Genomic DNA, 13,880 nt, shown 5'->3' on the forward strand with positions numbered 1-13,880 from the left:
AATAAATGATACATAAAAGAAATCAGCTCAGATGTAAAACCTGAGGACCCTTAGAATAACATGGTTAGTAATACAGTAACTTGTCCAAAGAAGGGGGTTAGCTCAAAACACACACACAATGATATATATATATATATACTCAGTGGCGTATTTAGGTTTTGTGCTGCCCTAGGCACTCAAAATTCTGCTGCCCCCCCCCCCCCCCCCCCCAACACAAAAAGGCCTGTTTTCCCCTTAATATTTTTTAAGGTCAGTGTCTAAATTGTTTTGTTTTTTTCATAACAATTCAAAAGAAAATTGACTAGCAAAACACTTGCGTACAGGTGGGTTGAATTGCATGCATCTCATACTATTTTCTCCCAGAGAGAAGAGAGAGAAAAGAAGTGGAGGGGAGAAAAGGGAGGGAGGGAGAGAAAGAGAGAAGAGGAAAGGGGGGAGGGAGAGGAGAAAAGGGGGGAGGGAAAGAAGGGAGGTAAAGAAAGGAGTGAAAGAAAAGAGCAAGGGAGGGAGTTAGGGAGGGAAAGAAATAAGGGAGGGAGTGAGTTGAGGAAGGGAGAAAGGGAAAGAAGTGAGAGAGGAAGGAAGGGAAAGAAGAATACACTTTGAAACAATCACTGCCCTTTACATGCAGCAACATACAGTAATTACCATCATTCAAGTAATGAAACAAAGTGTCCGTTTACTATTTACTCCGTGGGTTAATGAATGCAGAGAAAGCTAGCTATTAGTAGCTAACATACATTAGAGCTGAGAGTTTATGATTAGACATCACAAGCTGATCTAAGCAGTGCACAGACGAATCCAGTCTGTTAGTTACTAAGATCTGCAATAAGCACTGTGCTTGCAGACCCACCACAGCTAACAAGGAGGCAGCATATCGGCACAAGGTCATCTCCTCCAGCCTCACCTTGTAAGCATATCCCCGCGCAAGTTTCTCACTAAGAACGCTTCCACTGCAAAAATGCAAACGGCTCTAAATGAAGCAACAGTTTAATGGAGCACTGCCTGTGAAGAGCGACCTTAATCAGCGCACATGCCTTGTCGTCTCTGTAAAATCCTGCACTTTATCGCTCACTGTACTGTGTTCTGACTTTTAGAGAGAGGATAGGGCAGATGTGCTGCCCCTCCCAAATCTGCTGCCCTATTCACCAGCCTTGTTGGCCTAGGCCATAATACGCCCCTGTATATACTGTATATATATGTATATATATATATATATATATATATATATATATATATATATATATATATATATATATATATATGTTGATTGGAGTAGTCATGTTAGTCCAGTGATTTCGATATCAAAATACCAAGAGTATTGCATTGAAGCCCCCACATAATTTATTTTTACGACAACCCCTCCTCTCCCTGCACTCAGACCTCTGAAACCCGTTATGTTCTTTTTAGCCATCCTGTGTTTTAAAATATAATCTGTAAATTCCATTGAATTCGTCAGTATTGCTTCATACTTGAGAAATAGAGGAATTCTTCTGAAAGCTTGTCAACTTATAAATGTATAGTTAGTCCAATAAAAAAGTATCATTGCTCAACGCAATACTCTTGTTATTTTTATATCTATCTATCTATCTATCTATCTATCTATCTATCTATCTATCTATCTATCTATCTATCTATATATGTTACGGTTTCATTAATAAAGCCAGCACTGCCAAAACAGTGCCCAAAAACCCCTAAACCCCACCCACGATAGCAAAGACTGTCTTTGGGACACTTGCACCCCACCAGCCATGTATTACTCAGACCCCTCTTCCAAGTGTCAGCATGAAAATGTTATGAGGAAGTTGAATGTTTCTGGGGGATTCAATAAATTATGTTACAAAATCAGATAAAAATGCATTTAAAACCTTTTTGAATGAATATTTTGTTAATTACTTTTTACTGGCAAATAGAAATCGAATCATTTGTACAAATGATGTTATATAAATGTACTAGTCCTAAAGCCCGTTCACATGGGCCATTTTTTGTAGTACAGCGGTCCCACCTCTTGCGCTCTCTCCCTCCCCCTCTCTTTTGCTCTCTCTCTCTCCCCCCTCTATTTTGCGCTCTCTCCCCCCTCTCTTTTGCGCTCTCTCTCCCCCCCTCTCTTTTGCGCTCTCTCTCCCCCTCTCTTTTGTGCTCTCTCTCTCCCCCTCTCTTTTGCGCTCTCTCCCCCCTCTCTTTTGCGCTCTTTCCCCCCTCTCTTTTGTGCTCTCCCCCTTTCTTTTGCGCTCTCTCTCCCCCCTCTCTTTTGCGCTCTCTCTCTCCCCCTCTCTTTTGTGCTCTCTCCCCCCTCTCTTTTGCGCTCTCTCCCCCCTCTCTTTTGCGCTCTCTCTCCCCTCTCTTTTGCGCTCTCTCTCCCCCTCTCTTTTGCGCTCTTTCCCCCTCTCTTTTGTGCTCTCCCCCTTTCTTTTGCGCTCTCTCTCCCCCTCTCTTTTGCGCTCTCTCTCCCCCTCTCTTTTGCGCTTTCCCCCACTCTTTTGTGCACTCTCCCCCTCTTTTGCTGTCTCTCTCCCTCTCTTTATCCCCCCTCTTCTGCCCTCTCTCTCCCCCTCTCTTTTGAGCTCTCTCTCCCCTCTCTTTTGTGCTCTCTCTCTCCCCCCTCTCTTTTGCGCTCTCCACGCCCCATTCACATCTCCCCCCTCTCTTTTGCGCTCTCTCTCCCCCTCTCTTTTGTGCTCTCTTTCTCCCCTCTCTTTTGCGCTCTTTCCCCCCTCTCTTTTGCGCTCTCTCCCCCCTCTCTTTTGTGCTCTCTCTCCCCTCTCTTTTGCACTCTCTCTCCCCCTCTCTTTTGCACTCTCTCTCCCCCTCTCTTTTGCGCTCTCTCTCCCCCTCTCTTTTGCGCTCTCTCTCCCCCTCTCTTTTGCGCTCTCTCTCCCCCTCTCTTTTGCGCTCTCTCTCCCCCTCTCTTTTGTGCTCTCTCCCTTTCTTTTGCGCTCTCCCCCCCTCTCTTTTGCGCTCTCTCTCCCCCCTCTCTTTTGCGCTCTCTCTCCCCCTCTCTTTTGCGCTTTCCCCCTCTCTTTTGTGCACTCTCCCCCTCTTTTGCTGTCTCTCTCCCTCTCTTTATCCCCCCTCTTCTGCCCTCTCTCTCCCCCTCTCTTTTGAGCTCTCTCTCTCCCCCCTCTCTTTTGTGCTCTCTCTCTCCCCCTCTCTTTTGCGCTCTCTCTCTCCCCCTCTCTTTTTTGCGCTCTCTCTCCCCCTCTCTTTTGCGCTCTCGCCCCTCTCTTTTGCGCTCTCCCCCCCTCTCTTTTGCGCTCTCCCCCCCTCTCTTTTGCGCTCTCTCCCCCTCTCTCTTTTGCGCTCTCTCTCCCCCTCTCTTTTGCGCTCTCTCTCCACCCCTCTCTTTTGCGCTCTCTCCCCTCTCTTTTGCGCTCTCTCTCCCCCCTCTCTTTTGCTCTCTCTCTCCCCCCTCTCTTTTGCTCTCTCTCCCCCCTCTCTTTTGCTCTCTATCCCCCCTCTCTCTCCCCCCCCTCTCTCTCTCTCTCTCCTCTCTCTCTCTCTTCCCCCCTTTCTCTCCCCCTCTCTTTTGCGCTTTCCCCCCTCTCTTTTGTGCTCTCCCCCTCTTTTGCTGTCTCTCTCCCTCTCTTTATCCCCCCTCTTCTGCCCTCTCTCTCCCCCTCTCTTTTGAGCTCTCTCCCCCTCTCTTTTGTGCTCTCTCTCTCCCCTCTCTTTTGCTCTCTCTCCCCCCTCTCTTTTGCGCTCTCTCTCCCCCTCTCTTTTGCGCTCTTTCCCCCTCTCTTTTGTGCTCTCCCCCTTTCTTTTGCGCTCTCTCTCCCCCTCTCTTTTGCGCTTTCCCCCCTCTCTTTTGTGCACTCTCCCCCTCTTTTGCTGTCTCTCTCCCTCTCTTTATCCCCCCTCTTCTGCCCTCTCTCTCCCCCTCTCTTTTGAGCTCTCTCTCTCCCCCTCTCTTTTGTGCTCTCTCTCTCCCCCCTCTCTTTTGCGCTCTCCACGCCCCATTCACATCTCCCCCCTCTCTTTTGCGCTCTCTCTCGCCCCCTCTCTTTTGTGCTCTCTCTCTCCCCTCTCTTTTGCGCTCTCTCCCCCCTCTCTTTTGCGCTCTCTCCCCTCTCTTTTGCGCTCTCTCTCCCCTCTCTTTTGCGCTCTCTCTCCCCCTCTCTTTTGCGCTCTTTCCCCCTCTCTTTTGTGCTCTCCCCCTTTCTTTTGCGCTCTCTCTCCCCCCTCTCTTTTGCGCTCTTTCTCCCCCTCTCTTTTGCGCTCTCTCTCCCCCCTCTCTTTTGCGCTCTCTCTCCCCCTCTCTTTTGCGCTTTCCCCCCTCTCTTTTGTGCACTCTCCCCCTCTTTTGCTGTCTCTCTCCCTCTCTTTATCCCCCCTCTTCTGCCCTCTCTCTCCCCCTCTCTTTTGAGCTCTCTCTCTCCCCCTCTCTTTTGTGCTCTCTCTCTCCCCCCTCTCTTTTGCGCTCTCTCTCTCCCCCTCTCTTTTTTGTGCTCTCTCTCTCCCCCTCTCTTTTGCGCTCTCCCCCCCCTCTCTTTTGCGCTCTCTCTCCCCCTCTCTTTTGCGCTCTCTCTCCACCCCTCTCTTTTGCGCTCTCTCTCTCCCCTCTCTTTTGCTCTCTCTCCCCCCTCTCTTTTGCGCTCTATCCCCCTCTCTCTCCCCCTCTCTCTCTCTCTCTACCCCCTCTCTCTCTTCCCCCCTTTCTCTCCCCCTCTCTTTTGCGCTTTCCCCCTCTCTTTTGTGCACTCTCCCCCTCTTTTGCTGTCTCTCTCCCTCTCTTTATCCCCCCTCTTCTGCCCTCTCTCTCCCCCTCTCTTTTGAACTCTCTCCCCCTCTCTTTTGAGCTCTATCTCTCCCCCCTCTCTTTTGTGCTCTCTCTCTCCCCCCTCTCTTTTGCGCTCTCTCTCTCTCCCCCTCTCTTTTTTGTGCTCTCTCCCCCTCTCTTTTGCTCTCTCTCTCCCCCCTCTCTTTTGTGCTCTCCCCCCTCTCTTTTGCGCTCTCCCCCTCTCTTTTGCGCTCTCTCTCCCCCCTTTCTTTTGCGCTCTCTCTCCCCCTCTCATTTGCGCTCTCTCCCCTCTCTTTTGCACTCTCTCTCCCCCTCTCTTTTGCGCTCTCTCTCCCCCTCTCTTTTGCGCTCTATCCCCCCCTCTCTTTTGCGCTCTCTATCTCGCTCTATACCCCCTCTCTCTCTCTCTTCCCCCCTCTCTCCCCCCTCCTCTCTCTCTCCCCCCTCTCTCCCCCTCTCTCTATCCCTCTCCCCTCTCTATCTCTCTCCCCTCTCTATCTCTCTCCCCTCTATTGCGTGACCACGCCCAGCCACGCCCCCTTCACGGCCATTGACGTCTGTCCACGCCCCATTCACATGACCACATCCCCGCTCATGCCCGGCCACGCCCACTTCTGCCGCAGAGCGCAGATCAGCTAGGGACTCAAAGGCCAGGTGTGTTTGTCCTCGTGCTGTCTCTACTGCGCATGATAGCTTCGGACAAACACACTTGGCCTTTTATTATATAGGATGGGCATTGAGTGATGCCCTTTCTCTTGTTAAGTGTATCCAGTCCACGGATCATCCATTACTTATGGGATATTCTCCTTCCCAACAGGAAGTTGCAAGAGGATCACCCAAGCAGAGCTGCTATATAGCTCCTCCCCTCACATGTCATATCCAGTCATTCTCTTGCAACTCTCAACATAGATGGAGGTCGGGAGAGGACTGTGGTGTTTTATACTTAGTTTATTTCTTCAATCAAAAGTTTGTTATTTTTAAATGGCACCGGAGTGTGCTGTTTATCTCAGGCAGTATTTGGAAGAAGAATCTGCCTGCGTTTTTCTATGATCTTAGCAGAAGTAACTAAGATCCATTTGCTGTTCTCACACATTCTGAGGAGTGAGGTACTTCAGAGGGGGAATGGCGTGCAGTTTTGCCTGCAAATAAGGTATGTGAAGTAAAATATTTTTCTAAGGAATGGAATTGACTAAGAAAATACTGCTGATACCGAAGTAATGTAAGTAAAGCCTTGAATGCAGTGATAGCGACTGGTATAAGGCTTATTAATAGAGATACATACTCTCATAAAAATGTGTTTTAAAACGTTTGCTGGCATGTTTAATCGTTTTTTAACGTACATTGGTGATAAAACTGTAATGTTAGTATAGCCTTAAATGCGGTGAAAGCGATTGGTATCAGGCTGATTAATAGAGATACATACTCTTATAAAAATGTGTTTTAAAACGTTTGCTGGCATGTTTAATTGTTTTTTGACATATGTTTGGTGATAAAACTTATTGGGGCCTAATTTTTCCACATGGCTGGCTTAAATTCTGCATAGAAACAGTTAACTGAGGCTTCCCACTGTTGTAATATGAGTGGGAGGGACCTAATTTAGCGCTTTTTTGCGCAGTTAAAATTAAAAAATGAATCATCAGATTCCCTCAGCAGTCCCATGATTACTACAGGACATCTCTAAAGGGCTAAAAAGACTTCCAAAATCGTTTATAGGGAAGGTAATCCACAGCTCAGCTGTGGCAGTTTTGTTGTGTCTGTTTAAAAACGTCTGTCGTTTTTTTTATCTGTTTTTTGCATTAAGGGGTTAATCATCCATTTGCAAGTAGGTGCAATGCTCTGTTACCTTATTACATATACTGTAAAAATTTTGTTTGATTTACTGCCTTTTTACACCGTTTTTCAAATTTTGACAAAATTTGTTTCTCTTAAAGGCACAGTAACGTTTTTTATATTTGCTTGTTAACCTGATTTAAAGTGTTTTCCAAGCTTACTAGTCTCATTATTAGTTTGTTCTAACATGTCTGACATAGAGGAAGCTCTGTGTTCATTATGTTTAAAGCCATGGTGGAACCCCATCTTAGAATGTGTACCAGATGTACTGATTACATGGTAAACAATAAAGATCATTTTTTGTCTTTAAAAACATTATCACCAGAGGATTCTGTCGAGGGGGAAGTTATGCCGACTAACTCTCCCCACGTGTCAGACCCTTTGACTCCCGCTTTAGGGACTCACGCTCAAATGGCGCCAAGTACATCAAGGGCGCCCATAGCGTTTATTTACCAGAGGATTCTATCGAGGGGGAAATTATGCCGACTAACTCTCCCCACGTGTCAGATCCTTTGACTCCCACTTCAGGGACTCACGCTCAAATGGCGCCAAGTACATAAAGGGCGCCCATAGCGTTTATTTTCAAGACATGGCAAAGGTTGTGAATAATACACTGGCAGCGGTATTAGTCAGACTACCTGAAATTAAAGGAAAGCAAGATAGCTCTGGGGATAGTTACAGAGCATACAGACGCTACAAGAACCATGTCTGATACTGCCTCATAATATGCAGAAGCTGGGGAGCTTCGGTCTGTGGGTGATATTTTTTACTCAGGGAAGATGATTTAACCTGATTCTGATATTTCTACATTTAAAATTTATGCTTGAGAACCTCCACTTGTTGCTCAGGGAGGTTTTAGCTGCTCTGATTAACTGTGTACAATCGCAGTGCCAGAGAAATTGTGTAGACTGGATAAATACTATGCAGTGCCGGTGTGTACTGATGTTTTTCCAATACCTAAAGAGGTTTACTATAATTATTAATTAGGAATGGGATAGACCTGGTGTGCCGTTCTCTTCCCCTCCTATTTTTAGAAAAATGTTTCTAATAGTTGCTGCCACACGGGACTTATGGCAGACAGTTCCTAAGGTGGAGAGAAGAGTTTCTACTCTAGCTAGCGTACCACTTACCCTGTCGAGGACAGTTGTGCTTTTTTAGATCCAATGGATAAAAAATTAGAGGGTTACCTTAGGAAAATGTTTATTCAACAAGGTTTTATCCTGCAGCCCCTTGCATGCATTGCTTTTGTCACTGCTGCTGCGGCGTTCTGGTTTGAGTCTCTGGATGAGGCTTTACAGGTAGCGACTCCATTGGATGAATACTTGACAAGCTTAGAGCACTTAAGCTAGCCAATTCCTTTGTTTCTGATGCCTTGTTTTTTTTTTTTTTGTCTAAACTAACGGCTAAGAATTCTGTTTTTACTATGCTGGCGCGCACAGCGCTATGGCTTATATTATGGTTAGCTGTCGTGACTTTACTAAATAAGCTACTTATCTTCCCTTCAAGGGGCAGACCCTATTCGGCCCTGGTTTGAAGGAGATTATTGCTAATATCACTGGAGGAAAAGGTAATGCCCTTCCTCAGGACAGGTCCAAATCAAGGGCCAAAAAGTCTAATTTTCGTGCCTTTCGAAACTTCAAGGCAGGCGTGGCATCAATTTCCTCTAAGGCAAATCAAGAGGGAAGTTTTGCTTAGTCCTAGACGGTCTGGTGACAATCGGACCTGGAACAAAGATAAGCAGGCCAAGGGGGCTGCTGCTGCCTCTAAGACAGCATGTAGAACGGCTCCCTATCCGGTAACGGATCCTGTAGGGGGCAGACTTTCATTTTTCGCCCAGGCGTGGGTGAGAGAGAGAGGCCCAGGATCCCTGGGTATTGGAAATTATATCCCAGAGATATCTTCTGGATTTCAAAGCTTTTCCCACCAAAAAAGGGGAGATTTCCCCTTTCACAATTATCTGCAAACCGGATAAAGAAAGAGGCATTCTTACACTGTGTACGAGACCCATCCAGTTCCAGGGGAGGAACAGAGATAGAATTTTTACTCAAATCTGTTTCTGGTTCCCAAGGAGAGGGAACCTTCAGATCTATTTTGGATCTAAAGATCTTAAACCAATTCCTTAGATTCCATCATTTAAGTTGGAAACTATTCGTACCATTTTAACTATGATCCAGGAGAGTCAATAGAGGACTACAATGGATTTGAAGGATGCTTATCCTCACATTACGATGCATAAAGATCACCATCGTTTTTCATGTTTGCTTTTCTAGACAGGCATTACCAGTTTGTAGCTCTTTCCTTTGGGTTAACTACAGCCCCAAGAATCTTTATGGAGGTTCTGGGGTCGCTTTGGCGGTCCTTAGACCGCGGGGCATAAAAATGGCCCCTTATTTAGACGACATCCTGATACAGGCGTCAAACATCCAAGTTGCCAAGTTTCATACGGACGTAGTAATGGCATTTCTGAGATCGCATGGGTGGAAAGTGAACAAGGAAAGAGTTCTCTATCCCCAATCTCAAGGGTTTCCCTCCTAGGGATTCTGATAGATTTTGTAGAAATGAAAATTTACCTGACGGAGTCAAGGTTGTCAAAGTTTCTAAATTTCTGCCCTGTTCTTCATTCCATCCGCGCCCTTTGGTGGCTCAGTACATGAATGTAATCGGCTTAATGGTAGCGGCAAGGGACATAGTATCGTTTGCACGCCTACTTTTCTGATCGCTGCAACTATGCATGCTCAGTTAGAGGAACGGGGATTACACAGATTTGTTCTCCTGTTAAATCTGGACCAAGAGATCAGAGATTCTCTTCTCTGGTGACTATCTCAGGTCCATCTGTCCAAGGGTATGACCTTCCGCAGGTCAGATGGGACAATTGTTACAACAGATGCCAGCCTTTTAGGTTGGGATACAGTCTGGAACTCCCTGAAGGTTCAGGGATAGTGGACTCAGGAGGAGACCCTCCTTCTAATGAATATTCTGGAACTGTGAGCGATATTCCATACTTTTCAGACTTGGCCTCAGTTAGCAACTCTGAGGTACATCATATTTCAGTCGGACAATATCACGACTGTGGCTTACATCAACCATCAAGGGGGAACAGAAGTTCCCTAGCGATGTTAGAAGTCTTAAAATAATTCACTGGACAGAGACTCACTCTTGTCTATCAGCTATACATATCCCAGGTGTTGAGAACTGGGAGACGGATTTTCTAAGTCGTCAGACTTTTCATCCGGGGGAGTGGGAATTCCCTCCGGAGGTGTTTGCCAAAATCAAGCATGAGAGTGCTTTGGCGTTTTTGACAGCGCCTGCGTGGCCACGCAGGACCTGGTATGCAGATCTGGTGGACATGTCATCCTTTCACCACGGTCTCTGCTTCTGAGACAGGACCCTCTACCTGAACGTTTGATGTTCTCAAAGCATGGCTTCTCCGAGTCAGTCATTGATACCTTAATACAGGCATGAAAGCCTGTCTCTAGGAAAATTTAACATAGATATGGTGTAAATATCTTATTGTTATGAATCCAAGGGTTACTCATGGAGTAAAGTCAGGATTCCCAGGATATTATCTTTTCTCCAAGATGATTTTGAGAAAGGATGGTCAGCTAGTTCCTTAAAAGGACAGATTTCTACTGTCTATTCTTTTGCACAAGCGTCTGGCAGGTATTCTAGACGTTTAGGCTTTTGGTCAGGCTTTGGTTAGAGCCAAGCCTGTGTTTAAAACTGTTGCTCCGCCATGGAGCTTAAACCTGGTTCTTAAGGTTCTTCTAGGAGTTCCGTTTGACCTTTTTCATTCCATAGATATCAAACTTTTATCTTGGAAAGTTCTTTCTTGGTAGCTATTTCCTCGGCTCGTAGAGTCTCAGAGTTATCTGCGTTACAATGTGATTCTTCTTATCTGGTCCTCTGTACGGATAAGGTAGTCCTACGTACCAACCTGGGTTTTTACCTAAGGTGGTATCTAACAAGAATATCACTCAAGAGATTGTTGTTCCGTTCTTGTATCCTAATCCTTCTTCAAAGAAGGAACGTCTATTACACAATTTAGACGTGGCTCGTGCTTTAAAGTTTTTCTTTCAAGCTACTACAGATTTTCATCAAACATTCACCTTGTTTGTTGTCTATTCTGGACAGAGGAGAGGTCAAAAGACTTCAGCGACCTCTCTGTCCTTTTGGTTAAAATGGAAAATTCATTTAGCTTATGAGACTGTTAGACAGCAGCCTTCTGAAGGGATTACAGCTCATTCTACTAGAGCTGTGGTTTTTACTTGGGCCTTTTTAGAAGGAGGCTTCTGTTGAACAGATTTACGAGACGGAGTCTTGGTCTGCGCTTCATACTTTTTCAAATTGAACAAATTTGATACTTTGCTTCTTCGGAGGCTATTTTTGGGAGAAAGGGTTTTTTACAGGCAGTGGTCACTTCCGTTTAAGTACCTGCCTTGTCCCTCCCATCATCCGTGTACTTTAGCTTTGGTATTGGTATCCCATAAGTAATGGATGATCCGTGGACTGGATACACTTAACAAGAGAAAACATAATTTATGCTTACCTGATAAATTTATTTCTCTTGTAGTGTATCCAGTCCACGGCTCGCCCTGTCCTTTTAAGGCAGGTTTAAATTTTAATTAAACTACAGTCACCACTGCACCCTATGGTTTCTCCTTTTTTGTCTTGTTTCGGTCGAATGACTGGATATGACATGTGAGGGGAGGAGCTATATAGCAGCTCTGCTTGGGTGATCCTCTTGCAACTTCCTGTTGGGAAGGAGAATATCCCATAAGTAATGGATGATCCGTGGACTGGATACACTACAAGAGAAATACATTTATCAGGTAAGCATAAATTATGTTTTTTCTAGAGATAAACATCAGTCAAATATATGAGACTATAAAAGGGACTATAAATTCAAAAATAACAGATTTATAAACTTCAAGAAAAATAGTAAAGTTAAAATACATATATTCTGACATTATGAAGCCAAACAATGGAGAGTGTATTAACAGAATGACAGTGGCAAGCCCTGTTGCCTCCTGACTCAGGACCGAATTGGTTCCTCCAAAGTGGTGGGTGGAGTTGACGGTTGAAAAACAATTGAGCAAATAAATAATAACCACTCTGGTCCCAGCAATTAACTGACCACAATTGAAATGTGCTTAAATGGAATAATCATTATATCATATTCTGGCTATAACACTACATACTAATAACCTAAATTTAACATCTAATTGAATGTGCAGAGCTGTGTGATTATATCCAGAGAGTGCAGTTTTTCTGCTGTTTTTTATTTTATTTTGTAACTATGCGCACACACACAGGTGAAAAAAAAATATTACTATAGTAAAAAATTATTTACTCGTCCATTGCAATTTCTCGTCCTGGACTATATTCAGGGCCGCCACTAGAAATTTTGGGGTCCCTGACTTAACCATTGATCAGCCCCCCCCCCCCCCTTGACATGTGCAATTTTTGACTAAAACGTATATGCACTTTATTCTTAAGTGTAGTCAAACTTGTAAATGTTGTAAAGTAGGTAGTAACACAGAAACACAGAAACACACAGACACACATACACTGAAACACAGACACTCACACATAAGGATTCACATATAGACACTCTAGCAGACACGCAAAGAAACTCACAAACACACTCAGACACAGACACTCAGCACTTGTTTACATTGACCTGACAAGTAATGAGATAGACTACAGTTTTGTCAAAAAAGGAGATTTACAAAACAAAATATGGAGTTCTGATTATCTTTTTGTCAAGGAAGATGTCAACTAAATGATGACAACAACATGCAGTGGCTTAAAGCAAGGGCCCTGAACTGCCTAAACAATAATTTAAAGGTTAAATGTTGGATTGGTTACTTCCAGAAAGGTCTCATTAGTCTCAAAGTCTGTAGAAAGATGTGAATAATCAGTAGTAAGGTCAAAATGTCCTAAAAAGAAACAGACAATGGACACACACATCCAAGGAAACACCGACAGAGACAGCCTCAGAAAACATACAAAAACATACACACACAGAGAGACAACCACATAAAACACAGAAAGAAATACATACATACCCTCACAGAGACATCCACAGAAAACACACAAAGACATACACACACTCTCACAGAGATACTCACAGAAAATGCAGACATACACACAACCTCACAGAGAAACCCACAGAAAACACACACCCTCACAGAGACATCCACAGAAAACGCAGACAAACATACATACACACACCCACCCTCACAGAGACATCCACAGAAAACACAGAGACATACACACCCACCCACCCTCACAGAGGCATCCAGAGAAAATACACAAAGACAAACATACACACACCCTCAAAGAGACACACATAGAAAAAGCACAAAGACATACGCACACACCCTCACAGACATCCAAAGAAAATGCACAAAGAAATACATACCCACCCTCACAGAGAGACCCACAGAAAATAAAATACATACACACTCAGAGACACAAGCAAAAGCACAAAGACAAACACAGACACCCACAGAAACACTCACAGGAAATAACATTTCTGCACATTGCATCCCCTAAATTAACAGTGTGTGACATGCATGATAAAAAAAATTGCAGAAATTAAGAGATCACTTTTTAAAGAATCATATTTGTAAATGTGCAAACAAAAATAATTCTGTGAATTCAAAATTGTACATTAATGATCTGGGTAGATGGCTAGATGAAGAAACGTACTTTTAAAAGGTTGACATATGTTTGGTTTTTTTCCCCATTTTCCCCAACCAAGAGCACCACTTCAAATATAGTGTACAAATGTTCCCATCTGTCAGCTGTACTTATGGATTTTGAAAATGCTGTACTCTATATGGTCTTGGATGAACCATAAGCTGTTGTACTCAGTCTCATACCATTAAATCTGGTTAAATGCAGTATTTAGACTTGTTTGTATGTATTTGAACAGTTTTTAGTTAACCTGTCTCATTTCAAACACTGAGCAATCTTAGTCTGAGACTCGAGTATAACATTTTATGCAGATGTAAAAATCTTAGATCTTAGATACTTGCATCTGGAAAGTCCTTGCATAAAGGGGCAGTAAACTGGAATGTAATTAATATATATATATTAATAAAAAAAAGCATATCTGCCAAAATTGCACCTACCATTTGTGTATTGAGGAGGAAACCTTTCTGTATGGCTTTAAATATAGAATTTCTACAGCATTGTCAAATAATCATAAATACACTACTGCTAAAAAAAAAATTTGTTTTTATGGACCTCTGGCCCCACCTTACAACTACTACCACACTGAAGTTACAATCTGAAATTGCACAAA

At 44.1% G+C, this 13,880-nt stretch overlaps 1 protein-coding gene across 1 annotated transcript in view; it reads right to left on the bottom strand.

The window, feature by feature from the left end:
* The window catches only part of ITFG1 (integrin alpha FG-GAP repeat containing 1), a 923,141-nt gene that overhangs the window by 161,637 nt on the left and 747,624 nt on the right, over positions 1–13,880 (bottom strand). The window lies entirely within an intron of this gene.

The sequence above is a fragment of the Bombina bombina genome, chromosome 1 (genome assembly GCF_027579735.1).
Source record: "Bombina bombina isolate aBomBom1 chromosome 1, aBomBom1.pri, whole genome shotgun sequence".
Lineage (NCBI taxonomy): Eukaryota > Metazoa > Chordata > Amphibia > Anura > Bombinatoridae > Bombina > Bombina bombina.